The sequence below is a fragment of the Bacillus rossius genome, chromosome 1 (genome assembly GCF_032445375.1).
Source record: "Bacillus rossius redtenbacheri isolate Brsri chromosome 1, Brsri_v3, whole genome shotgun sequence".
NCBI lineage: Eukaryota > Metazoa > Arthropoda > Insecta > Phasmatodea > Bacillidae > Bacillus > Bacillus rossius.
The window spans coordinates 32,746,682-32,772,555 of record NC_086330.1 but is presented as its reverse complement, the minus strand read 5'-3'; the positions used below and the strand labels follow the sequence as shown (position 1 = coordinate 32,772,555).

Here is a 25,874-nt window from a genome sequence, read left to right as displayed (position 1 = left end):
TTTTCTGTGTCGTGAATAGCATTAGGCTTTCACAAACAAGTCTTTATAGCGTGTCGCCATCCACGCATCTTTATAATACATAGAAACATGAAAACTTCACTCTTTGTTTAAGCCTCTTGCTTCCCAAAATCCCGACAATGCTAAATCCTTAAACCAACTTGAAATGAATTCAAATTAATAATGATTTTGTCCACGGCAACTTTTCCAATATAACTTATTCCATTAGCAGTGACTGTTTACATTCAGTATCCCACAGTTGCCAGTGGCGCTTCAACCGGCCGTTACTTGAACTGCTTGGCTCCGCTACATTTCAAGTCGTCCATTAGGCTGGCTTCACAATTAAATAAACTTATATTTTAAAATAAAAAAAAAGCCTTTGTCGTTGAATTAACTAAAATAAAAACATTTTTTTTATTTTATGCAGTTTTTTTTTTGGACATACGCCATTGCAGTTTTGCACCGTTTGTCATGGAAACATTCCTAAAATAAAATAAATAAAATATGAAGATAAAAAATTCTTGCAAAACTGCAATGAAGTATGTCCAAAAAACGGTATTAAAACAAAAATCCCCATTGCATGCATCATTTAAAGAACGTATTTAAGTTTTTTGTCCAACAGTCAAATAATGCTCCACAACTCTGTATGACTAAAGGCGTGGTAATCTCTTCTTTAATTTTCGTAATAACGTCATCCTAAAATTAGTGAGAGAAAATTTAAGAGAAATAATATCCAGCACTCCATTACTAATTTTAAGTTCATTATTGTTATTAAGATCTTTATTGTTATTAAGTTCATATAGTCATTTTCGAAATGACTGTATCCTAAAATTTTTATATTGACTATTTCCTAAAATTAGGCATAGAAAATCTATTACAGATCATATTGTTTTTAATAACAAAAATTTTAATTAAAAATAATAGCAAACACCCCACGCTTTTAGTTATACAGAGTTGTGGAGCATTATTTGGCTGTTGGACAAAAAAGTTAATTTTTTTTTAATTTGTAGTTCATTTAACGTGAAAGCTGTTTTTAGTTTTAGTTTTTTGAACTATAATTATATTTTATTATTTCAGTCTCAAAATAAATTAAAAATATTGAATATTAGTAATTGAAACAAATTAAAAATACTAAATATAAGTGATTAAAGTGTTTGTTACAATAAACTTAAAATTAGTCATTAATGTTCACGTAATCAAGTCATTCCAACCAATGCGTCAACATTACATGGAACTTAAATTACCGTATGGAAACAACAAATAACAAGCAAAATTCTTCTGATTTTAGTTCGTGTACTTCATTTACAATATGGTCAGTTGTCTCACAAATGATTTCGTTTGGTTTTCGCGAAACCTGTAAATTGTAGAATTTGTGAGTTCTAGGTTAAAAAAAATACAGTCGAATTGAGAACCTCCTCCTTTTTTGAACCTCTGACCCCCCCCCCCCCCCCCGGCCCGCAACTCCCCCTTAACGCTACGGTCTTAAGTTTTCAAAATATTGTATTATCAGAGGTTCTTTATATGTATGAAAAATTTCAAAACATTCTGACGAAAAAGTGGGTAAAAATTAAATGGAAATATTTTATTACATAGACATACATACAGGTCAAGCTAATAAAGCATGGTAAAAACACAAGCAAGCGCACAGCAGGCCATGCGCACCACTGTACACACGACTTGTGCGAAACAGGGGGTTCACAATTGAAATCTCACTGTTAATTTCAGCCAATAAAATTTCGGGATGTATCCGACATCTTTTGGCAGTGTAAGTAAGTAACTATATTAACTACCAAATGATTATCCCGTGACATCTGACCAGCAATTTGTTAGCACACGTTTTCAACATATAAACAAATAAAGGTTATGTAAGTTTTTGGTTAACCATTTTTTAGTTAATTTTATTTACAATATTTGCTAGTGACTTAAGAAATAGCATTAACTAATTTTTAAAGCAGGAATTACACTTGAGAGCATTGTAATATTTTGACGATTTCTTGCTACAATATGATTGATAGATATCAACAGTTTCTCTAGTGACGCCAAAATGGCTTCCTACTCTACTCCCATTGGTTGTTGCGTCATGCGTCCGTAACAGAAATAAAATATATTAATTTCCCTTCCATGCGCACCTGTCTCCCGTGTACGCCGATGTGAACCAGTAGTTTCGAAAACATGGCGGTCGAATCTTGTGCACACGACCTACTGTTAGGGTTACTGTTATTTTTTAAAATTGTGAATGCAGCCTTGCTCCTGCCAAATGCCGCATACCGGGAGCTAAGACGTTACACAACAACAAAGGTACTGGAGTTCCTGTGATCGATGCGGGATGCGATGCAAACGTACAACTGCCAGAGTTACGTTTGGCGAAATGTGGTGACTTCAACTGGCCAGACACGCACTAAGTGGCAACGACTCGGAGGCCGAATAGTTACTTTCACCAAAAACACTACAGGTACCTCGGGGAAAAAAAAAACCTGTTTTGCCCTATTTCCGTCATTGGTGTTTTATGATCATAAATTACTTTTGTTTTACTGTGTACTTTTTTTTTACGTCCTGTATCTTTTAGAGTTCCTGTTATAACAAGTATACATTTAATTTGCACTTAATTGGTGGATCCAGCTTTCAAACTAAGTTATATCAGTGTTGCACAACTTTCGCGTGGCTTGCTGCCGAGCTGTCACCTAACAAGCACTCTAGCTTGAATTATGCTACTTTAAATTTCTCAACTCGCCCTCGTTTATCGACACCACAACTCTTTTCCTCGATAGTTTAGAGAGGCCACATTCACAGGCAGGCACTTTTCCCGAGTCAATCCACGTCACCGCCGTTTGAACTGTGGCCAGTGAGGAAACTTTAACGATTAACTTATGAATGGGAAGGAGTGGAAGGAGAAGAAACCATTCATAAAGTCACCATGTGTAACATATTAGGTACATACATATTTCCCTTGTTTTTATTGAAGAGGGTAGTTTAATAAATTATTTTGAATCTATTATTCTTTTTGCCGGCGATTTAGAGTGAACCATAAGTTTATAAAGTGTTTTCCCGACTAAATAAGTGTTATTGTGCGTTATTTAAGTTTTTTTTTTTTTTACAATTTAAAAGGCCCATTTATATTTCCATCCTAGAATTAACTGAAAGCATGAAATTGTGTGTGTGTTATACATTTTGAACTAATTGTTTATATCAAACCCTTAACCAAATACTCTTTCTTTATTTCAGGATATATTTCTCGTAAATAAATATAAACTCAGTTTTCCCAAATCAAATTCTTGAAAACATCAGGTTTCTGGACATTTTGGAAAACAAATATTTTGAGTGATTTACGAATGATAAACTAAAAATATTTTCACAACAAAGGGCACATAGGCTAATTGAAAACCGTTTGCCATGCTAGAATTGAAACATAAATTGTCCCAAGTTTCTCAAAAACATTAAATAAACAGAACCATTCAGAAATTTACATATTGCTCTATTATTAATTTATTTCAAATTATGATCGAAAACAAGAACTTATATAAGCATAATTATTTTCAAACTGCCCCTAACGCCTCATCGGCAGCGAGGCCGTTAGAAAGTCACTCACGTTACATAAGAGGAATATTGGGGAATAAATCAGACACAGCCTATTTTAAGAAACCATAAATGGTAAAATGCCAAGATTCCAAAAAGGAACAGGACCGACGAACAACAGCACACGTCATATATCAATGGAAGTGGCCAGCGACGAACTACGATGGCTTGGCTCTTCGCAGAAGACCTGGTCAAGTCACCAAGAGCACCAAGAGCACCAATGCTGCTGGACTTCTCGTTGCATTCGGCGCACGTTTTTCTCTCTCTCTGAACTGGAATTACACTGTCAAATGTTTGTCTCCAACTATACTTGACAACAGAGTTGGAGTGGCAGTACTGTACAGATAATGGCTTCCAATTCTCTCCGTCAAATAAATTTGGACAGATAGCCTTAAATATGTTTTCAATCATGTCACACTATCAAAGTTTATTTTTAGTTTGAGATATCTCAAATTAAATTCTGTAACAGTGCTGGAAGGAATTATTTTTATCTTGTTATTCTATTTGTGCATTTTAATTTGTTTAAACATGTGTAAATTTAACTCAGAATAATGTTCGTTACATAAAATAAATTTTCTGTGTTTTTTTTTTTAAGTTATAGAAACATAATTTCCTGTTTACTTATAAAATGATTTCGCATACGAAATTTACAGTAACGCAACATTATTTAACATGCGTTCTTCGCCATTTTAAAGATTCCTTGTGACGGAAACAGATGTCATTCCCGTTTTCTCTAGGCACGATTTTTATTGGCTGATTGCATTCCAAAATCCAGAATATTTTAGAACTCGTACTTTATGCAAATAATTTCATAGCATCTTAAGTCATTCTGTTTGCCAAATAAACATGGTTGAGCTAGTGACGCTTTCGGTGACGTCATAACCTTCCAAATTCATTTGACTCAACATATTGGAAGGTGTTGTAAGCGAAAGTTTTGACAGTGAGACTGGGTCTTTGGTAAACGACCATCCTTGTTAGAGTTCCTTGAAATGTTTTCCTATTTACCAAATATTCACAGACTTTTATATGAGTTACGTCACATTCTTAAAGCGTCCATTCAAGGTAGTGTTCGCGGTTTACTGTAAAGACAGAAATGGTTCTGCAATATTTTCCAATTAAAGCACCGTTGAAAATGCATGTTTTCCTTAAGGGCAAATGACATATTTTGTGTGTGTGTATTTCCTGAAAAAATTCGTCCCAACTAACTTTCAAACAAAAAAATATATATAATTAGACACAAGACGATAGCAAACACAGTCACACACAAAACGTATTTTGTAAGTTTCTAAAAATAAAGCAAGATCAGCATGTACTAAATAAAGAAACTAAACAAGAATCCAAACAAACAGGTTCTGAATCATGAATCTCAATTTATATGAGCAACAAGTGTCACGTGGCAAAGCAAAAAGTAAATAATAATTTCTAAAACTTCTTTACACCGCCAAGGTAAGTCCAGGCGATTAAGTCATCAGCGCGTGAAGAAAGTGTAACGCTCAGAAGACAACAAAAAAAGCAATGATCAGGAATGGGACACTCGATGGCAAGTTTGAATGATAGAACACTTGCGTACTTGCACGCATTTTTATGTTTCCTTATATATTACTAGCTTAAAACCCACGGCTTCGCTCGCGCAATTTCAGAGTATTACCATTTCAAGAAAAATATGTGAATAAATCCAAACAATTTTTTTTTCTAAATAAATAAACACAAAATACTCAACTTATTATTTTTATTTACGTTATTTATGCTGAGATTTGAAGATATGAATTTATTATGATAAAACATAACTTAATCCTTTTTCACACCCTTACAAGACGAAATCCGGAAAACTTAAAAAATGCAATGTATATGCTTAATTATTTTTCATAATTTCTAACCCTTAGATCTAGTATATTCGGAATTATGGATTTTTTTCTTTAAACCAAACAACACCTTAACATCCCGTAGGGGTGGAATTTTTTCCGTAGGTTAAATAATAATTTAATTGTTTAAAATCTTTACCATTAATTTACGTCTTATTTAATTAGTTTCGGAGATGCAATTTTTTTAGTAAACGAAGACTTTTTCACGCCCATTAACAGAAGAAATAAAAAAACTCAAAAAATAAGCAATACGTAACCCTAGGTGCAAGTTTTTTAGTTTATAAATTCTTATCCTAATTGAATTTGACGTGTCTGTTTATTTTTTTAAAAAACATACCTACCCTTTTTACCAACCTTGGGGTTTTAATTTTACAAACTGGTAAAATTGTGGTTGGTAATATTCGTATGTTTATTATTGGTACCCAAAATAATTTATTATGCTTTAATTTATTTCAGAAATATAAATATTAGTCTTAAAACTATAGTTACCCATTTTCATCTCTCAGAGGTTGCATTTTGCTAAATGGAAAATTAGGGTTGGTAGATTTCGTATGTTTATTATTAGTCCCATGTATCCTTTTTTATGCTTTATTAGCTTAGAAAATATAATTAATTATCTTCAATTCATATTTACCTCTTTTTCACCCATTAGGGTTGATTTTCACAAAATGGTAAAGTTGTGGTTGGTATTTTTCTTATGTCTATTGTTGGTACCAAATTAAATTTATTATGCTTATTTTTATAAATATTTTATAAATAGATAAAATCATTAATTTTAAAACAATTTTTTTAATCACACCCTAGGGGTTGCATTTCGCAAAGAGAAAAATAAATTGTGGTTGGTAATTTTTGTATGTATATTATTGGTACCCCATAAAATTTATTACATTTATAAGACTAGGAGATATAATTTTTTATCTTAAGAACATACTTATCCCTTTTCACCCCTTAAGGGTTACATGTTTGGTTGGATGTTTTTGTATGTTAATTAATGGTACTGAATATATTTTCTTTAGCTTAATTTATTAGTTTCATAGATAAAATTAATCATCTTACAACCATATTTACCCTCTTTTCACCCCCTTAGGAGTGGAATTCTGTAATTATATACAGCCTAGTTTTTTTAAGTTAACCAAAAACCTTTCTAATAAAACAAAGTTCATTAAAATCCATCAAAAAAATTTTTCGATTGATGTTCGAACAGACAGACAAACAGACAAAGAAATAATTTTTAAAACAATATTTTTGATTTATCAATATTGTAAACAGCCATTTCCAAAAAAAAAAAAAAAAAAAAAAAAAAATTTGTTCGTAATTAAGTCAATGCACAGACTTTTTTTTTTTGCCTCGGAAGAGGTTTCACCTCCAGCTATGAACATCATGAATGTAATATTTGCCAACACTACACTCCACTTGTAAATGAAGCAGCTCGGACATGGGTGGAAACAGTGCCTCCTGGACTCCCCGGCGGCCAGCGAGCAGGAACGGTAGGGGTATGTGTCGTTTGCCTAAAGGCGTTTTGCCTAATTTTAGGCAAAACGCCGTTTAGCAAAACGCCGTTAGGCAAATCGCCGTTAGGCAAAACGCCGTTGGCCAAATCGTAGTTAGGCAAAACGCCGTTAGACAATTCGCCCTTAGACAAAACGCCGTTAGGTAAAACGCCGTTAGGCAAATCGCCGTCAGGCAGAACTTAGGGAAAACGCCGTTAGGCAAACCGCCTTTAGGCAAATCGCCTGTTACTCAACGGTAGTGGAGCGGCTTGAACCGAGCCCCGGTGTCCCGGCACAAGGTCGGGCGAGTCCCCGGGCAGGAAGACAGACTTCCTGCCGGTCGGCCCGACGACCACGGCGTCTCCCATCCCTGGTCCGCACTGCCGACTGCAGAGCTGGCGGCGACCACTGTTGCCAGACCGGCACAGCCCGGCTTCTTAACGTTACAATTATCTTGTGTACACTACCAACAATTATATAACAAGTTTTAGTACGTTTTTAATTGTACCATTTGTTTCACCACAATAAATTACTGTAATAATAAAGTGTAGGCCTATTATAATAATGAAACATAAAATAATAAAATAGTATTTTGATAGTATTATTACAACTGTATACATAATGAAATAAAGAAAGAAATTATAAACACAGTATATTATTTACAAGGAAAAAAGATTATTTGTAGCATTCGGTCGTTATTAATAACAAAGCAGTCCATTTTCATATGGTCAATCTGATACAAGATATTTTCAATCTTAAAAGATATTTTTAAAAAAACTGATGGCAAAAACGGGTTGAAACCAATATGGCGTCTTTCAGTTTCGCTTGTTTAGAAGTAAGAATTGAATATTATCAAATGATGATCTTGACGAAATACAACAAGAAAGTGTATCTCCAAAATTATCCTGCCGAAATTTTCGTTTTAAATATAAAATGTATAAAAGTTGATTTTTATAATTTTCATTGAATTGTGAAGTTGTGTCGAACACTCTTTTCTCTTTGGTTATATGTTACAAAGGAGCACAGTGAAACAAGGACAGCGCTAGTAGCATTGTAACGAGAGAGTAAATGCACATTGCAATCTAATGATGAGAATGCCCTATAGTCTTCGACACGACTGCGGTCTGCAGGTTGCGCGCACTGGGTTATAGGGGCCGCCACATGATGTACTTCACACAGAACAGAACTGATTGAATTTACATATTATACTACTAATGTTATAAGAGAGAAAAAGTGTGAGCTTGATTGCTTATGTTTGTAAGAAGTACTCGAATAAACTGAATCGATTTCAAAAATTATTTAATTGTTAAAAAGCAACATTATTCCAGACAGACAAACGCAATTTTTTTTTTTTAGTTAAAATCGGAGATAACAACCAAACTGACAGTGATGTTTATTACAAATTTTTACAGTTTAATAAATCAGCACGGCAACGTCCACCATGTTTCCCCATAACCCCCATGCGTGAGATACCGTTCCCTGTTCGCTGACAGCAGACCAAGAGAACATCGCACAGAACAGCGATGCACAGTTCGAATATTTGAGCCATGTGATGGAATATCGATGGATCGGACACTTGACATTAATTTGGAAATCGGTATTTATCTATAGTGATGCTTTAAATCAATCAAGCTGTGTTAATAATCTTTATCTACCCGAGAGAAGACTGGTTACACATCTATAAATAAAATATTCGCGAAATATATGGTGCACTTTAAATATTACATTCAATCAAATTTGTAAATAATATTTCAAGGCATTTCACCCACTATTGAAGTTATTGAAATACCAATTGTCCACGGACCAAAGTGTTGAAGATTAATAATTTACGCTTGAAGTGATTTTTCATGAATAATAATACTTGAATATTTGATGCTCTTACTACAACTTCATCTTTTTGTTTGTTTTCGCAGATTGGCTAACTTTTTTTAGTAATCAATTTATGCCCAAAGAATTGGTTCTGCGTTTTTAAGTAACTTACAATGTACGGCGTTTATTATTATCTTTGAAAGATTTGTGAAATGAGAGTGCATGACTTGATTGATGTAAGCTTTTGGACATACGCCATTGCTAAGCACATGTATGTCTGCAGAAGAAAACTACAAAAAAACACAAATGACAAAAACACAAATAAAACAAAAAATTGCTGTTGTCAGGATATAAACACCACACAATACTCCACAACAGGAATATGGTCAACAAACAAAGTAAACCAAAGAAAAATGGGCTAACAGAACGAAAAACCCCCCACAAATGATAACAGCACAAAAAATACCGAACCCAAAAAATTCAGCACAACAGTCAAAACGAGACAAAAACACGACAAAACGAAAAGACGAAACAAACACAATTTTTCAGACGGAAGTTGAAGATAATATTTTTATGTTTTATAATAAAAAGAAATAGTTTTAATGTTGTACATAGTACTTAAATTGTGTGTTTTTTATTCTACCCTTCTTTTGTTTTAACCCCTTGCAACAGTGGTTCTTCTTATTAAAAATTGTTTCAGACAAAGTTTTAGATAAAAATTATAAGATTTACGAACACTTCGAACGAATCCGATGGTGTGCCTACGAACAGAGTTATATATTTTTTTTGTCCTTCAGCCCTTATTTTTCCGTCCCGTGCAGTTATCAAAAATATTTTTAGACACGAGATTTTGGTATTACTCCTACTCGTTATAATACGCTCAAACTTATGTGATAATTTACATAACATGGGAGTTACAGTAGATTTTTATATTTTTCAAAAAAACCTTCCCCATTTCTACCCTTTTGGTCGGAAATTGCCTATTAACAAACTCGACCGAGATTTTCCACAATTAGATTGTACGTATCAGTTTGGAAGAAATTTGTGTAAATTGCAGCACTTAATGAGTTCACAAAAAATTATATTATACACACACACACACACACACACACCTACACAACAACTTTTGAGTTCACGATGGTTTTGATGGTCTATAGACCATGCAACGAGAAACTATTCAAAATTTTCGAAAAGCCGCACCATGGTAACAGCTAAAATAGGTAGTATTTCTTCGAAATCTACCTAACATTAACATAAAAGTATTGAATGAAAAAATTAAAAAAAAAAAAATTCGTCAATCTTTACAAACAGAGCGGAGGGGGGAAGGGGGAAAAAATTAACCCCACATTCTTTACGCTCTCTCTTTTTGGGATTTAGCATTTTCCTACTAAAATAAATATCACGAGGTGTGAACAAAACAAATTTGCAGGTGTATTTTTTTCTAATGATCGTGTTCAATTACAACATTAAATGTATACAATTTCCAAGTTCTACCTGTATTAACTGCCTGAATTAAAATTATTCGATTTAAAAAAAAAAAATCATATTGAATTCTCAATATTCGAAATTGCATATTTAATTTATACGATATTTTTTTGAGTTTTCTGTTATTATGTAATGCTATATGAATAAAATTTACAAAAACAAAATATAATTAACAATCGCCGTATGAACACCTCATTGGTTAGGTATGATGTCTGCCCAGTGCTGCTCTCTATCGGTTCACACTGGTACTATTTTAGCTTCAGTGCTGCTTTCTGTCCGCAAGCTTTGTACTACGCAAGCAGTGCTGCCCCCTGTCAAACAAACACGTACACTACGTTGCGCGCTGCCATACAAGAATAATTTTCAACAACTATGCACTTTACAGTGAGAAACATTTTTAACATAACAAAAAAATTATTTTTAAAGACGTTTTAATAAATATTAATTAATTAAAAATAACTTCTTGTATACCCACAGTGGTTAGAAAAGTGAAATAAATATATTTAATAAACACATAAAAATTTCTTATTCAAACTAAAAACTACGTTATGCGCAATACCTGTTAGCAAACATCAAAACAAATCAAATACGTATTTTGGGTGATACATGTATTCAATCGTTTAATCATGAATTTCACAAAAATCTATAAAAAAAAAAAACTTTCTACTGGTTGATTCAGAATTTATTTAGAGGATAAGTAAAAATTTAAATTATTTTATTTATTATAGTGTGAAGGTTTGTCCCGAGCATTTGTGAAATAACTCCTGTCAAAACTGGGGCGGCGTTTCCGAATTCGCCTTAAGTATATACCTATATACTGATACTTGTTCCCGGAAATGACTTTACTAGGGCTGTCCGAAATGGAAGTGAAATAAGGCCCGTCTTCAATTGCAATGTCCTAAATTGTGATCGTTGATTGGTTCACGCGACGTTCTGACATTGGCCAACTTGAACTTTTTGTCCCCATCTGTGTCCTATGGTAGGTAGCTTACAGGAAGAAGCACATTCATGACATTTGCTATTCCCGGTTCCAGTTTCAAAAAATGTAAACAGAAAATAACGGTCAATGTTGTACGTTTGCGACAGCCACTTTGCAAAGGCAGACACGCGAATTAATTGTTGGTAGTGTGATTAGAATTCATTTACTAGCATTTACTTTTGCCTTGCCGAATAATTAAATGTTATTTACTCCCACAACATTCTCAAGTTAATTAAATATTCAAAACAGCTGCGTACTCATTATTTACAATGTATAAAAACAAAATACAAAAACAACTAAAAACACATATTTTGGCCCTATATATTTACTGTGCTTTGGTGACTAGTTTAGAAATCAATAGAATAGGTCATACATCGCAAATGGCGGACGTGACAGAATTCCTGATAAGAAATATTTTCTTTCCATCGCGTTGCGGGCGCGGCGTTACTGCAATACGTGTCAGAAGTTTGTTTTCGAAAGATGGTTAAACTGGAGCATTGGTAAATATTGTTGTAATTTTTAAGGTCTTTTTTTCTACATGTATCATTGAAATTTCTGAAATGTATTTACGTACAGTGATTTTTACAACTGAATGTTATATTTGAATAAAACTAATTACTCTCTCAAACATCTCTATTAAGAAAATCTGCAAGCATTGATGGTTGTCGTATGTTTGGAGCGTACATAACAGCAAGAAATATTATTTGTACTTTTTTTTTTTGCTTAAAAAAAACTGTATAATTTCAATAAGGCCATAAGGCCCGTTCTTAATGACACGGAAACTGATACGGATCACGTAAACGGAGACAGATCTTACGGAACAGAGTTTCTACAACAGCACGCAGACGGAGACCGATCAGTACGGATCAGCTCGGCAGTGCTGAGCTCTCCCGTTACGTAGCTCCGCGCGACCAATAGAAGCCGAGTACTTGGCTGCGGTGGTAGCCATGTTTGTTTATGTTCTAAATACATTCAAAATTGTTTCCAGCACAAGAACATCAAGCTTTCTATTATCACTTTGTCGTTTATTTTTTATTGTTTGTGTAAATTCTGCCCGTGCTATGGTTTCATAGCATACTATCTATTTTTCATTTAAACTAATATTTCGTAACTTTGAAATGCAATTTATTTGGTTGCCTCTTGTTGCGTTTCCGTGCATTGTGGAAACAGTAAACTGGTGAAATGTTCCAGGAGATCGTCTCCGTTTACGTGAACCGTCTCAGTTTTCCATGCCCTTGTAGAACGGGCCTAACGCGTTATGTCGCATCGCCATCCTCGCATCGCGCCGTCACGCTGTCATTCCAGCATCAACGAATCTCTGTACTTATCGCGTACTTCCAGGAACAGAAACTTATCCATTTTTTAAATCGTTTTGTAGTTTATATCTGATATAAAATTTAATATTTGACTGGCATTAATAAATTTAATAAAAGTTAATATTTAAACATGTTTATGAGACTTTGAATATAACCTCCTCCCACCCCCCCCCCCTCCATTTCTTCCAGAAATATTTAAAAAATCTATTATTCTCACCAACATATGGAAAGCAAACGGCGGGCAAAATGGTTCTATTCCCACCGAAATTAATTTTGCGTGCTCTCCTGATCATAACAACGAAACAAAGGTAGAAACATAAAGTGCAACATTATGACATGTTAAATTAAAAAAATATATATCAGTTGAGCATTTTTTTTTTTATAAAATCCATTTGTTGTAAAAAAAATGTAAAAAACCTGAAGGCTGGCTAATGCAATTTGAAAAGGCCATGTTTGAACCCGTTCGGATTCGTCAAGGGTAAGTAAGCAAGGTCGCAAGTACACAGCTGCGTACTTGAATTCGGTCACGTCCTGAAGGGCGCGAGAAGCCATACTTGCTGTCCTGCATCTAAGAACAAGTGGACTAATGATAACTGTTTTGGGGAGAATACCGGTTATCTCACGGATGGATCTCCTGAAAAAAAAACTGATATTATGTCAACTTTCACATGAAGAATGGTACTTAAAATAGTGCAATGAACAACAAAACTTTAGTTTTAAATCACATATGTAAAATGAGTGCTAAACACCAAATACAAAGTGACGGTGACATCATACCCAATCCCACACATATATTTAGAGAACTGCAGTTAAAAATACTATTCCCATGTACGAGCAGCATGTTGTACATAATACATATTCGACTAAATTTATCATGACGAATCGCCTCAAAAAATTTAACGCAACGCGTTCTGACTCAACCCGTATTTTCATGAATATTAATGTGAATATGAAAATTTAATCAACGACATCGAAATAAATTAAATATAAACAAACCTCCAACCAAGTAAAAAAAAATACATTGACTGCAGTTACTATTTATTTTAATGTCGATTTTGTGTGTGGGTGTGATTTTTGGCCTTCACATAAATTGATAACATACATTTAAAGTTAAAATACTGACAATGACACATAAATTATAACCTAGTTCTGTCGAGGAAAAATAACCCTCGTGTGTTTAGGGCGATTTCGTAGTCATTTGTGACCTGTGGCAAAAGGTTATGTGTCGTTTAACAAGAGTACAGCAGAGCTTATAGCTTTGGAAATGACCCCACAAAAAAAAAGTTACTAAATGTTAGCGTAAACAACATTCGATAGCATTATGTTGCCAAATGTGCCGTACGCAATATCTAAAATAGTAAGTAGCGAGTCTCTCAATAACACAAGCAGTGTCAGTCAAACTTTTGCGGTACATGGTGTGGTACATGGCCAGACATCTACGCAGGTTGCATAACTGTAAGGGTTGCCGCACTCTTTCAAACTAATAAATTCAGGTCCTTCGCTTGAGTGCCACACCATGAAAATTTAATGTTTGTGTTATTATGACGACTAATAATTTATGCTAGGAAACTCTTATTAGAACGCTGTTACAAACACTTATTCAAATGAGAGATCACACAACACATTTCACAAAAATAGTAATACTCACATGAATATCATACTTATCTCTATTAGTTTCTGAAACCACGTATTAAAATAAAGGCTTTTTAAAACGTTCTCGTCAAAGGTTACTCTATTTACGCATTACGTGGTAGGTTTTCTGGCTGAATCCGTGAAACAAATTAATTAGTTTATTATTTATCCAGATAAAACAAATAGTACGTTTTAGTTTATTGAGGATTTAAAGCTTTACCGAATATCCAATTCTTCCTCTGGTGAACAACTCAACACCCTAGCTACTGCTCCGCGCTGCGGTCCTGGTTAGGTAACATAGTCTAAGGCTGGTATTTATAGTCGCATCTTGAGCAATGTCTTGAGACCGTCTTGACGAAGACGGTCTTGTTTCTCAAGGCAGCGATTTCAATCTCCATGTTTCATAGTCCGCGAACAAGACGAGCTTCATGAAGACTGCATGTTCAAGCAAGAGCTTGTTTGCCGTACTTATGGCTTGACGAAGCACTTACTTAAGACAGCCGAAAAGACACGAGCATACACGAACTTTGGCGATTGAACTGTTTTCGTTAAATATTCTGGTACTATTCACACCAAGCACTGAAACCCCAGAATTTGAGGCTATTTATAGTAACAAGATTTAGTGAGTATATATCACTACATTCGAAGTTGATGTGAGGAATTCGTTTATTGTTTTAATACTCTTGAATCACACATGGAAAATTGATGTTTTGCGACCACAAATATGCATACCTTGTAGTACATCTCAGCTTGTGTCACTTGAGATGAATGAAATTAAGAACTTTATAGACTTTTGTCTTTCCTGTGCAAGTTTAACATTAAGAAATTATGTATCTAACGATTTAATAATACCCTTTTAAAAAATAATAAAATTTAGTTAGCATCTTCAGAACTGTTAATACTGAATTACTACTTGTTTAAAAGCTACCTGTCTTTACAGAATTATAAAAAAATATTTCAGGTAGTGAAAAACTTTTTTTGTTGATAAAATGTCACTCTACTTCAGCTTCAGGATAAGGTACAGTAAATGTTAGTTTAATAAAAATATAAGATTTAACTACACAGTAAAATAAAATTTTTAATTTAAGTAAGAAAAATGTATGTTTAGAATTATAACAATATATAAGTTTGAACGAATCTGATAAGGGTACATAGTAAGGAACTTAAAATTTTGTAAACCCCTTTATAAAGTGTTTTTTCATCAATAATATAAGACATTAATTTCCTCATATAATAGGTTAATTTTTCTTGTTCAAGTTACTTGTGATTCTATAATTTAATCGTATTATAAGTAAAATATATAGACTACAGTATGTCTCAAAGCCTACTGTGTATGAAATAACCAAATCATTAAATTGAGCTATCTATTTAAATATATTATCACGTGCACCTAGCCGGTGCCACCGCCATTTCTGTCACGATCCACTTTCAGAGGGGGGAGAGAATCGTAGCTCTTTACATAGAAACAACTCGCTTGGCATCAACTAGTCTTAACTTCATAAAATACTTTACTGTACCTAGGATCATAGGTTCGTCATCCCGTACAGGATGTCTGGTGAGAGCTGAACTAAGGAGATTTTGCAAAATAACATAATACTTAATTAAAATTATTTTATTCTTAAAGTCAAATACTCAACATCATTTTAAAGAACATTTGAATAGCGGGATTACAATTTAAAACAATAATCTCTTTACTTCCTTAACGATTGAACGACCTTACAAGAGAGAGAATGAGAGAACTTCACTAAACACTTCCCTAGTCCTTCCGAATACCTCAAATCATAATTAATACTTAAAATTAAAACAAAGATAAGTCCATACTCACATTTTCCGAAAAGCCTTTCTTGATCGATTACTTTAAAAAAATAACGTAGGGGCCTCTCCTGCCCTTGAAATCCCGAACGAACATTACATTTTAAAAACTATGACGCGTGACCCCTGACGAGGGCCATAGCCTCCGCCCGAAAGCTTGAATTCCTACATCACGAACGAACTAACAACTCGTGACCACAGGTGAGACGCATAGCCTCCGCCTGAGTGAGCCCCGAGTCACCAATCACTTGCGCTTAAATTCGCGCGCCCTGCCGCGCCTAGCATAACAAAAGCTCGTTATTGAAGTCAAATTTACTAAACAACTAACTAGAACATCTGGGAAGACTACCCCCCCTCTACCCCGATGTGCAGGCCACACCGCGCGGCTTGTTACGACAGCGCGCCCCAGTAACTGCGGCCCGTGGCTGCGCCAGCGCGCGGCCAAACAAACAAACAAAATTCTGCAAGCCCGCAGCGCGCCGCGCCGGCCCCGTGCCCCAATTACATGGTCACGCCACTTGCGCTGACGAGTGAACAGAGCAGCCAGCCCAGAGTCCCGTCAGTAAAGTCCCTAAATTTGATTTCAACAACCCTGCAAAATTTCAACCCGCGACATAACCCTCCCCTCACAGAGCTCGAGCCCCATCGAGCTACCTCAAAATTACAAATTGTCTTTTTCCATTAAACCATAACTATAAATTCCTCATTTCACAAAAATAATAATTTTCTTAGTTCCTTGCTGTCTGAACATACATCTAGATTCTGCATAAGATTTATTTTAAAACAACAAGTATTCATAAAATTAAATGTAAAACTTTTATCTGGTTTGTTCTCACAGGAACCTTCAGAGGCTCGAGTTCTCAATTCTAAAAAAAATTGTTCTGTTAGTGAAGCTCTCTTTACAAATTAAATTAATGTTCTTAGTTTCTCAGTATTCGTTAAACAATGTGCAAATTCTTGATAATTATTATTATTTTTTTTTTTCGGTTTCCGTTTATTACCATACTTCTTTCGTTCTTCAAAAAAAATTAAGTGTCCTTACAGTGTTTCAATTAATTAAACTCTTATCTCGTGAAGGTTGGTGCAACTCCTCGAAGTCAGTGTTGTCGAGAAGAGTAGCTCCCTGGGCTGGCCATCAGCAAACACCACTCAACTCCAACAGCTACTGGACTGGCTTCCAGGGCAGCTCACAACTTCTCCCCACATCTGCTTCGGAGTTGTGCCATCCTCATCACGAACAGATTACAATTCTGAAACATCATCAACAGGCATTACCATCACGCCTGACAAATACAAAACTAACTACTAAACTGCAATCGATGGGCAAGGATGCAAACACACAAAAAAATAAAATTAATTAATTCAACTGCTAACATAAAGTATCCCACCCTTAGCATAATCTAATCAGGCAAATAATTTGATAGGAAAAACTTAAGGAAGGGAAACATGACCTCCAATGATTTTCCCTAACTCTTGAGTCTTGATCTTCTCTATACAGCAAATAGTCCCCACGAAGTAACTGGGTTGAAGGTCAGTTCACATGACCCACCCATAACCTCTTCTACTCTTCTTTTCTTCTGGGGGCAACCACAATGCCCACCAATCTCTCTCCATGGTGCCGAACCAGCTATCCCATGAGAGTAAACAACGTAGTCAATAGAAGCGCAGAGGGGAAACACCAATCTCTGGCTTGTCGAGTCATAAAACTTCTTCTTCTTCTGAGTAAAAATATCTGACTAACCTTGCTTCTATTCTTCCAAACAGTAAAAGTTCATCAGGTATCTTCATGAAAGAAACATTCTAACTAATAATTCTTCATTTTTCTTCTTCTTTATTTCTGTTAGTTGTAATAGAAGGCCATGTTAGGGAGGTTATAGGGAAAAAGAGTGGCCAATTCCCACCCCATCACCCACCTAGATCATGACTAATTAACTTTTAAACTTTCTATTTCAAACAAATAAAAAAAAACATTTTTATTCAAATTTTTAAATTATAGCTACTTTTCCTTCATAACCTCAAAAGCAAATCAATAATTCTAAATGAAATTGTGATTTACTGCATCCTTGTTCCATCCGATCTGTTTGTTTATAACCTTTCTTGTAAAGTATAAAATTTTCAAACATTACTAATTCAAAAAAAAATTAAATTCTGGTGTCCTTTGAGTTACAATTAACTTTACTATTTCTTAGCTTGAAATAATTTAAGTTTTCAGAACTATTTCATTGTCTAATTCACAACACTTAAAAATCAACTCAAAACAACAAATCATCAAAATCAATAAGATCATCTGACCTACCTATCAGTACTGTGAACTTGAACTGTTCGTACACATTTATAATAAGCTATTGTATTTAAATTCCAACCTAAATAAGGTTTAAAAAAAACTACTAATCCCTCTGTAAATTAAGAAAATTAACTTTAAAAATTAAACTTAAGGTATTAGTTCTTTTTGACAGCTACCACAACTCACTAGTTCCATTACATTACTATAACCTAAAAAGTTCTGTAAATAATGTTTATAACAAAAAAACTCCAGTTACTGTCTTCCATAAAAAAATAAAACTTTACATGACCTTATTAATCTCCACTTGTAAGTCCATGGCTGCCAGCTTTCTCTTCTCTTGTATCTTCAGTCTTGGCTCTTGTTTCAGTGATCTTGTATCTTGTCTCTCGAACTCTTGTCATCTTGTAAACTGGACTGCTGCTCAGCTCATCTTAAGGAATCTGTAACAGTTTCAAAAATACATGTTAATTTAAATTACATAATTCCTGTTCTTTGGTCCTAAAAAAAAAATTGTATTATTAGTACACATTACCCTGAAACAACATTATTATTCATTGTTTATTACTTAAAAAAAATGCTTTACCATAAAATCCTTTTTTGTTCTTTTCATTAGGCCTATTTATTTTCCTTCTTCTTAATTAAATTCTGCTTCAAATGTTAATCCTAACTTAAGACCTACCATCTATTTATTATTCATTACCTACATTATTTATGTTACCCTAAAATTCCCATAAGTTTCTAATACTTCCTATCAAAGACATTCTCTCTAAAAAAAAATTTACTTGTGACTCTTAACTTAACAAACTTAAAAAAAACTTTTACACTAGACTTAACTTATTATTCATTCTTAGTTACTAAATTTCTATATGTAAACTTTAGTACTTACAAACAAAAACTGCCTATTTCTCTCTACCTCTTAATCTCTTTCAATTATTACAATAATAATGTTACCTTGCATCTTTAAACTTTCTTCTTTTCAATTAAATTAGACATCTCATAACAATAAAAATTCTGCCTATACTCTTCTTATGGGTGTCCAACCCAACAACAAAATTTCAAATTCTCAAGTTTCCTTATATTTAAATTATGCAATGCACATAACCTCTGTGGTGCCTGTACCCTTTTAGGCCTACCACCTTCTCCTCTCACAGCATGACAACTCTTATTCCTCGGGGTCTGTATTCACTGTTCCAAATCAAATATCTCAAATAAATTAAAAACAAATTTATTATTTTAAGAAAACAAAAATTTACATTGAATTTACTATGGAGCCTGGAAATCTTAATGTCTCACAGCAGCTAACATGACTAAATCCCATGGAACCCCAGGTTTACATAACCTGTGCCCAAAAATTTAAGCATACCAGGCTTTCCCTGCACTGGTTTTACAGCATCACACACTATTTAGGGCCCCTGATCTGCCATCAGTCCCAAGGAGTTTTCCCACAACCCCTCTCTACACAAGCGCCTACCGCATTCCTCTCAATTGGCTATCGGTTTTACGGCATTCTTTTGGGATCCGACCATCAAGTTAGGGCTAATCGAACACTAAACCTCCATACTTCCAAACTAATGTAAATCAATTAAATTTTCTCTGTAATTTCTTAAAATCCAAATACAAATTATTCAAACATGCCCAAGAAACTTTCAAAAAAAAAATTCATAATCTTATCTTCAAACCCTTAAAATAAAAATAAATAGATTACTCTGTTTTCTCCTTAATAACTGTAAACTGTCAACAAATATTATGTCGTAAATTTAACTATGCTTACTGACTCTAAATCATAAAATCTCATTCGTCCTAATTAATAAACAACCAATTTCCTTGAAATCTCACTGTATCTCTCACACTCAAACTTCACTGGCTGAATATCTCAATAAATTCAAAAACAATTATCTACACTCTTAAAGAAACTCCTCCCCAATTATTCAAATTACTTCACCTTATTTTATTTCATTACTTAAAACACCTTACTCAAAAAAAATTAATTAATTATCTAGCTATCTTCCATTATTATTTAATTACCGAACAAAACTTTCTCCTAAATTAATTTAGTAAAATTCAATTTCACATTAGGCAAGTACACTAACTCTCTACAGCAATGTTTCTCATTTCCCTCCTTCCTAACTGAATCCAATCTTACTTAACCTCCAGGGAATTTACCTCACAAAATAACCAAAAATTTCACTGTAGTGCCTATCTGCTATAGGCCCACTACACAGGGGGCTCTAACCCCACCAACAAACTTCATTGAAATGGTACCCTATCCCATACAGGATAGCCACTTCGGTACTACCATGGGGAACTCCTGCCCCAAACTACTCACAACTCTCAGGATTCTCCTAACCCTTAATTCACGTAGCCAGCCCATCTCCTATGGTCTGCGCTACAATTCCCTTTCTTCCCAGGGACACAACGCCTCACCTTAGGGTCCCTCGCCCTAATGAAAACATTAATTTTGTCTCTCTGTTCCCTTGGAGTAAATTCCCTCTACACACAAAATCTAGCCTTCCCAGTTTTCTCAATGCTTATCGATTTTATAGTGTACCTCCTTAATAATGTTTACAAATCCCAAAAAAAATATTTTTAAAACCGAGGTAGAATTTAACTAACAAAAACATAAACAACTTACAACGAAACACTTCTAGCCTATACATCATACACTTCTTAAATTAAATTACTTACATACTGAAAGTTCCTCTTCTCCTAAAACACACTTAAATTTAAATTTATTTAACCAATAGTCTATTTTCTTATCGCTAAGTTACCGTACAGCTGATCAAAACAAGGTCACGGCCTGTCCACGTCTCCTTATGAGCCCGTGACGTCACCGAATTCCATCAGGTGCGCCAACCCTCGCTTGCGGTTCCTCCGTTCACCGCTAGGTCTCAGCACCTCCCCGTCACGTGTTCATTCTGCCACGTCCACTGACGTGTCGTTCTGAAACAACTCTCAACATTTTTCTAATTAAAACAAAACATCACTATAAATTCTATAACTCTCTTTTACATAAACTCTCGTTTTCTTTTTAATTCCTTTCTAACGTTTATCCTTCCCTCGACTGATTTAATTCGTACGTCTCGTCTCCTACGCGCACGACAGCAAAACAAACTTCTCTTGAAAATAATTCCTATTTACGACAAAAAACTTTATTTTAAATTATAATTCTCTTAACCTACAATCTTAAAATGAACTTCAATTAAATTAAACCACTTGCATTATCTCTATTAATCATTTAAATTATAACGTATTCTCCTCACGTAAAAATCCCTGATAAACTCAACGACTTAAAACAACTTATCACTATAAACTTTATCCTTACAAGTATACTCAAATAAACATCTGTTACGTCAAAAAAAAAATCTCAAAGACTTCCTCCACTTAGATTAAATTCCGTAATCCTCTCCTCAAGTAAACTCTTAATAACCTGCTATCAGAAGCTGAAACTAACTTAATAATAAACATAAAAATCTACCTCTCTCTCTCTCCAGAAATAGAACCTATCCGGCGAACTCTACCATTTCTCAACGTGCACCTAGCCGGTGCCACCGCCATTTCTGTCACGATCCACTTTCAGAGGGGGGAGAGAATCGTAGCTCTTTACATAGAAACAACTCGCTTGGCATCAACTAGTCTTAACTTCATAAAATACTTTACTGTACCTAGGATCATAGGTTCGTCATCCCGTACAGGATGTCTGGTGAGAGCTGAACTAAGGAGATTTTGCAAAATAACATAATACTTAATTAAAATTATTTTATTCTTAAAGTCAAATACTCAACATCATTTTAAAGAACATTTGAATAGCGGGATTACAATTTAAAACAATAATCTCTTTACTTCCTTAACGATTGAACGACCTTACAAGAGAGAGAATGAGAGAACTTCACTAAACACTTCCCTAGTCCTTCCGAATACCTCAAATCATAATTAATACTTAAAATTAAAACAAAGATAAGTCCATACTCACATTTTCCGAAAAGCCTTTCTTGATCGATTACTTTAAAAAAATAACGTAGGGGCCTCTCCTGCCCTTGAAATCCCGAACGAACATTACATTTTAAAAACTATGACGCGTGACCCCTGACGAGGGCCATAGCCTCCGCCCGAAAGCTTGAATTCCTACATCACGAACGAACTAACAACTCGTGACCACAGGTGAGACGCATAGCCTCCGCCTGAGTGAGCCCCGAGTCACCAATCACTTGCGCTTAAATTCGCGCGCCCTGCCGCGCCTAGCATAACAAAAGCTCGTTATTGAAGTCAAATTTACTAAACAACTAACTAGAACATCTGGGAAGACTACCCCCCCTCTACCCCGATGTGCAGGCCACACCGCGCGGCTTGTTACGACAGCGCGCCCCAGTAACTGCGGCCCGTGGCTGCGCCAGCGCGCGGCCAAACAAACAAACAAAATTCTGCAAGCCCGCAGCGCGCCGCGCCGGCCCCGTGCCCCAATTACATGGTCACGCCACTTGCGCTGACGAGTGAACAGAGCAGCCAGCCCAGAGTCCCGTCAGTAAAGTCCCTAAATTTGATTTCAACAACCCTGCAAAATTTCAACCCGCGACAATATTATAACAATTAGATTTTAAATATTAATCTAATAAAATTTCTCTTAAAGCTATATTGGCATTTTTCATTTACTGTAACTATAAAAAAAATTTGTAAGTGCCAGGATTTGAACCACATTCGCATTGTTATCTCAATCTACAAACTTGAAACCCATCTCCCTAACCAATAACACTACGAAACCTCTAACGAGCTTTTGTGGAAAATTATGTTATATCAAAATTGTAATGCCACTTTTTCTTAAATGATTTTTAATGTATTTAGGGTGTCACGAATGTAGAATTAAATTTTCTGATTGTGATATGTACCATCAACCATCAATAAACGCATCGTTTTCCACATCCATTGTACTCGTTCTGTGATCGATACGTAAATAAACGTGTCTGTTTAGCACTTGAAAATGTAACCACTGGTCACAAACAAACACTAAACTCATTTAAAATACATATAAAATTGCTTCAGCACTTCATACAGGATTTATTTAAGTTTAAAAATACGAGGCTCACGAGAATCCGCCATTTTATACATTGCGATCAGAACAAGCAATTGCTTGAGACATGCCTGCAGTGGTCTTGGCAAAGACGATCTTATTCGTGTTCTTAAGCACGGTCTCAGCGACTATGAAACATGCTTTTACGATGGTGTTCTCAAGCAACGACTATGAGACAGGAGAATGCCCTCTCATAAATAAGAAATATGTGACTATCATAAGATGGTCTTCATCAAGATTGTCTTGTTTGCGATCACTTGAGATCATCTCAAGCAACCTCTATGGCACACAAATGTTAAATAAGAATGCATATAAGAATTTCTTGACGAAGGAATTGCTCAAGACGTGAATATAAATACCACCCTAAGGCTGGTATTTATAGTCGCATCTTGAGCAATGTCTTGAGACCGTCTTGACGAAGACGGTCTTGTTTCTCAAGGCAGCGATTTCAATCTCCATGTTTCATAGTCCGCGAACAAGACGAGCTTCATGAAGACTGCATGTTCAAGCAAGAGCTTGTTTGCCGTACTTATGGCTTGACGAAGCACTTACTTAAGACAGCCGAAAAGACACGAGCATACACGAACTTTGGCGATTGAACTGTTTTCGTTAAATATTCTGGTACTATTCACACCAAGCACTGAAACCCCAGAATTTGAGGCTATTTATAGTAACAAGATTTAGTGAGTATATATCACTACATTCGAAGTTGATGTGAGGAATTCGTTTATTGTTTTAATACTCTTAAATCACACATGGGAAAATTGATGTTTTGCGACCACAAATATGCATACCTTGTAGTACATCTCAGCTTGTGTCACTTGAGATGAATGAAATTAAGAACTTTATAGACTTTTGTCTTTCCTGTGCAAGTTTAACATTAAGAAATTATGTATCTAACGATTTAATAATACCCTTTTAAAAAATAATAAAATTTAGTTAGCATCTTCAGAACTGTTAATAGGTACTGAATTACTACTTGTTTAAAAGCTACCTGTCTTTACAGAATTATAAAAAAATATTTCAGGTAGTGAAAAACTTTTTTTGTTGATAAAATGTCACTCTACTTCAGCTTCAGGATAAGGTACAGTAAATGTTAGTTTAATAAAAATATAAGATTTAACTACACAGTAAAATAAAATTTTTAATTTAAGTAAGAAAAATGTATGTTTAGAATTATAACAATATATAAGTTTGAACGAATCTGATAAGGGTACATAGTAAGGAACTTAAAATTTTGTAAACCCCTTTATAAAGTGTTTTTTCATCAATAATATAAGACATTAATTTCCTCATATAATAGGTTAATTTTTCTTGTTCAAGTTACTTGTGATTCTATAATTTAATCGTATTATAAGTAAAATATATAGACTACAGTATGTCTCAAAGCCTACTGTGTATGAAATAACCAAATCATTAAATTGAGCTATCTATTTAAATATATTATAACAATTAGATTTTAAAAAATTAATCTAATAAAATTTCTCTTAAAGCTATATTGGCATTTTTCATTTACTGTAACTATAAAAAAAATTTGTAAGTGCCAGGATTTGAACCACATTCGCATTGTTATCTCAATCTACAAACTTGAAACCCATCTCCCTAACCATTGCACTACGAAACCTCTACCCAGTTATTGTGGAAAATATGGTATATCAATAGTGTAATGCCACTTTTTCTTAAATTATTTTTAATGTATTTTGGGTGTCACGAATGTAGAATTAAATTTTCTGATTGTGATATGTACCATCAACCATCATTAAACGCATCGTTTTCCACATCCATTGTACTCGTTCTGTGATAGATACTTAAATAAACGTGTCTGTTTAGCACTTGAAAATGTAACCACTGGTCACAAACAAACACTAAACTCATTTAAAATACATATTAAATTGCTTAAGCACTTCATACAGTATTTATTTAAGTTTAAAAATACGAGGTTCACGAGAATCCGCCATTTTATACATTGCGATCAGAACAAGCAATTGCTTGAGACATGCCTGCAGTGGTCTTGGCAAAGACGATCTTATTCGTGTTCTTAAGCACGGTCTCAGCGACTATGAAACATGCTTCTACGATGGTGTTCTCAAGCAACGACTATGAGACAGGAGAATGCCCTCTCATAAATAAGAAATATGTGACCATCTTAAGATGGTCTTCATCAAGATTGTCTTGTTTGCGATCACTTGAGATCATCTTAAGCAACCTCTATGGCACACAAATGTTAAATAAGAATGCATATAAGAATTTCTTGACGAAGGAATTGCTCAAGACGTGAATATAAATACCACCCTAAGTGTTTATGATTGACAAGAAAACCACCAATGACGTTTACGCTCGTGATCATAAAAAAAATTCTACAGGTACAGAAACAAAGACCCCGTTGCCTACGATAATCAATCGCGTGCATCATTGTGAACATATTTTAAACGAAACATGAAATAATCTGGAGAGAGTTTCACACTTCAGGTATTAAAAACAAACTTTCCTATAAAATTTGTTTACGTAGCCTACATCGACATTGAGATAAAACAAGTCATCCTGACGGATTGTTTTATCACATGCTGATATTA

The 25,874-nt window shown here is 34.5% G+C and overlaps 1 protein-coding gene and 1 long non-coding RNA gene across 3 annotated transcripts in view; both read right to left on the bottom strand.

The window, feature by feature from the left end:
• The window catches only part of LOC134534093 (paxillin-like), a 243,802-nt gene that overhangs the window by 150,453 nt on the left and 67,475 nt on the right, over positions 1 to 25,874 (bottom strand). The gene's annotated exons all lie outside the window — the stretch shown is intronic.
• LOC134534087 (uncharacterized) lies at positions 16,929 to 22,808 on the bottom strand. Its single transcript, XR_010075443.1, has 2 exons — positions 20,925 to 22,808; positions 16,929 to 18,679 (listed from the first exon to the last, which is right to left on the bottom strand). It is a non-coding gene; the product is annotated as an uncharacterized LOC134534087 (long non-coding RNA).